The sequence below is a fragment of the Piliocolobus tephrosceles genome, chromosome 12 (genome assembly GCF_002776525.5).
Source record: "Piliocolobus tephrosceles isolate RC106 chromosome 12, ASM277652v3, whole genome shotgun sequence".
Taxonomy (NCBI): domain Eukaryota; kingdom Metazoa; phylum Chordata; class Mammalia; order Primates; family Cercopithecidae; genus Piliocolobus; species Piliocolobus tephrosceles.
The window spans coordinates 121,467,266-121,471,122 of NC_045445.1; the positions used below are offsets into that span (position 1 = coordinate 121,467,266).

The 3,857-nt window shown below is 35.7% G+C and overlaps 1 pseudogene; it reads right to left on the reverse strand.

Moving 5' to 3' along the window:
- Positions 1–2,755: 2,755 nt before the first annotated feature.
- LOC111535957 lies at positions 2,756–3,502 on the reverse strand (annotated as a pseudogene).
- Positions 3,503–3,857: the final 355 nt, after the last annotated feature.

Below are 3,857 nucleotides of genomic sequence, written 5' to 3' on the forward strand. Positions count from 1 at the left end.
CAAAAGAGCCAATGTTTTAGTTTGAAAAGACCAACACTCCCAGCTTAGCCAGTCAGCAAGGAGGAGTTTCCTCTTACTCAGCTTTTTATTATAGTCAGGTTTTCAGTTGATTGAATAAAGCCCACTCACATCAGGGAGGCTTATCTCTTTTACTCAGTTTACCTTTTCATATGTTAATCTCATTCAGAAGTACCCTCACAGACATACCAGGGATAGTGTTTGGCCAAATGTATAGGCACCCTGTGGCATCTTGGTTACTTCCAAGTTTGGGCAATTATGAATTAAGCTTTTATAAACATTTATAGACAAATTGTGTTCAAACTGTCTTCAAAAGCAGCTGTATTATTTTGCATTTCCACCAGCAATGAATGAGAGGTCTTCTTGCTCCACATTCTCACCCATGATTTCCTGTTGTCAGCACTTTAAATTTTAACCATTCTAAGAGGTATGTACTGGTATCTTATTGTTGTTTTAATTTGCAATTCTCTATGACATGTGACTTTGAACATCTTTTCATATGCTTATTTGCTATTTGTTTATCATCCTTGTTGCTATATCTCTTCAGATCGCAACTGAATTTTGGCAAACAGAAAAATAAAACTGGATCCTTATTTCAACACCATATATCAAAGTCAATTCAAAATGGATTAAAAACTTAAACATTCCCGCATTAGTTTGCTCAGGAAAATTGTCAACAAGAAGGAAGGAAGGAAGGAAGGAAGGAAGGAAGGAAGGAAGGAAGGAAGGAAGGAAGGAAGGAAGAAAAGAAAAGAAAAGAAGAGAGACAGAAAGAAAGAAAGACTTAAACATAAGACCAAGCACCCTAAAACTACTTGAAGAAAACACAGGGGGGTCAGATGACAGCTGAAAGAAAGAAAGAAAGAAAGAAAGAAAGAAAGAAAGAAAGAAAGAAAGAAAGAAAGAAAGAGAAAGAGAGAAAGAAAGAAAAGAAAGAAAACATAGGGGAAACATACAAGACATTGTGTGTGAGTAATGATATTTTGGATTTGATCCCAAAAACACAGACAACAAAATTAAATATAGACAAATGCTATTACATCAAACTGAAAAGCTTCTTAGTTCATGATGTGTAGCTAAAACAAACAAACTAAAAAGCTTCTGCACAGCAAAGGAAACAATCACCAGAGTAAAGAGACAACCTACGGAATGGGAGAAAATATTTGCAAGCCAGACATCTGACAAGGGGTTAATATCCAATACATATAAGAAACTCAAACAACTCAATAGCAATAAAACAAACAAAAAAGCAATTAAGACCTGCTTTCTGCTGACCAAGTCTTTTTCCTTACTCCTCCCTAATAAGAAGGAAGAATGAAGGCAATTAAAAAAATGGGTAACTCCTCCTTAGTATAGTGGTAAAATATAAACATTAAAAAAGTTTTGGGGCCAGTTCGGCGGCTCACACCTGTAATTCCAGCACTTTTGAAGGCCAAGGTGGGCAGGTCGCCTGAACTCGGGAGTTAAAGACCAGCCTGGGCAACATGGCAAAACAGTTTCAAAAAAAAAAAACATTAGCTGGGCTTCAGCCATGTGTGTCACTGCACTTGAGAATGGGTGACAGAGTGAGACCCTGTCTCAAAAAATAAATAAATAAATAAATAAATAAAAGCTTTAAGTTGTACAAATGGGTAAGATCAAAAGAGAAGGAAAGAAAAAAATGTGTAAGGAACCTGAATAGACATTTCCAGTGATGTTTTTAAAGCCATGAACCCATTTTGGCACAAAGGCTTTATGTATGCAGTCATTTACAAAATTTGTTTGTAAAGCCATCATATAAAAATGTGAATTTTCTCACCTGAGTACATGACAAGAAAATGCTGAAATCAATATATAAATCAAATCATCTGTACTGGCACTGTTAATCTAGAAGAAGGTGGTTGCATCAAGAATAGCAAGAATTTAGACCAGCTTATTGAAGTGGGAAAAGAAAAAAAAAGAGCTTCAGAGGTAGGCTTTGCCTCTTAAAAAAATTAAAAATATAGGTCACTGTCAGTGTTGTGCTTTGGAGTTAGGAGCCAAAAACAAACAAACAAACAAAGAAGTCATCATCTGTGAAAAGATAAAAGAAAAAGACTTTGCATGCATTGAAGTATACAGAAAAAGAAAACAATTCTTAAAATAAAATAAAGTGGATATATTTGGGAGCTTTAGCAATGGACATACAGAATGGAGTGATAGACACTGGAGGCTCCAAAAGGTGGGAGGATGGCAGCGGGAGGAGGGATGAAATCCTACCTATTGGGTACAATGTTCACTATTCTGGTGATGGGTATGCTATGCAATATACTTCACCACTATGCAATATATCAAAGCAACAAAACTGCACTTGTACTCCTAAATCCATAAAAATAAAAAATTATCTTGGCTGAGACCTCTTTACAAAATAATAAAATAAAAAAAAATTTTTAAAAGAGAGAGAATAGTAAGAGCAGAGAAAGGACATTTAGTCTATACTTTCAAATGGACTCGATCATTTGACACAATAAAGTTGTTCATTGAATCTTCACAGAGTATTATAAAAAAGTTGTTCATTTGCAGAATTTCCCAACAAGTTAGTATAGATTACATGCTCTTTGATAAACGTAACAATAAATTTAATTTTTTCTCTTTAGTATTTGCTTTAAGTGAAAAATCCTGAATTTCTTCAGAGGAGGTATAAAAGAGAGAGGGGGAGAAACCTTTCAAACTTGTAGGGATTTCCGATGCCAGTAAACCATGAAATATGAGAGTATATTTAGCAATCATGGTGATTTAGCTCATGGTAATTGGCATATGTATAACTATAATTTGCATTCCAGTTATTTAAACTGAGATATTCTTGATCAGGTTGAACACATTGTGAGTAGAAGATCTCTTTCCCCAGGAAATAGGATGGAGAGAGTCTTTGGAGAATGGCCTCACTGAACTGGTAAGTCAGCGTCCTCTGGATTCTGGTGATTTCCTGTCTTCTTCCGTAATTTCTCAGTGCCCTGGCCATTTTCTGGTAAGTCGTGGTCTTCCTGTTGCCTTTTCTTTTCCCCCAAAGCTCGGCAAGTTTTTCTTTGTTTTTTGATACAAACCGAAAGATGCCTTTGGTTTTATCTACCCACTGAATACAAGACGCCATCTCAGGATTACACAGGGATCCATGAAGGTATTCAAACAGTTGGAGCTTCTTCCTGCCTTTTCTCCCCTTTTGCTGGAGAATAGTGGGTTTTACCAGCTGGTTTTCAGTTATGTTCTGCAGAGATTGATGAATATTTCCTTCAAAACAGAAGTCCACAGCACTGTTAATTACCGTTCTCCAATTATAGACAGTCTCCTCTGTAGGCAACACTCCATAGCAACTGGAATTTCTTTTGACATGAGGACAATGGTTGATTAAAGCCAGGTAATTTTTGTAATCTGGCGAGTACTGAAGATCTCCAGTTGAATGTTGCCTCAGAACCTCAAAAGCATCCTCAAATGCTTGACCGAGCTTATCTTATTCAACACATGTCATATTTCATTAATAAATTGACAATTCTGTTCTTTAGCAATTGTTGCCAGAAGACACTTCAACCCTTTATAGAGATGTTTCATTAATATCAGAATGGTAAATTCAATGGTAGACTCTCATGAAAATAAAAAAGTTTTTTCCAGTGCAATGGCTCTGATGAAAAAATAGTAATAATTTTTTTAAAAATAGAATTGTTAACACACAACCATCAAGAACACACTGGCAGAGTTGCATTAAATAGCTGTTTTTAAAGGAAGTTTTTCAAAAGGGGAATTTTTTTAAAAGATACAGTGCCTTCACAATTTCTACTTCATGATATGACCGGTAGACACCAGGGGCTATTATTTTGAAGAGGTAC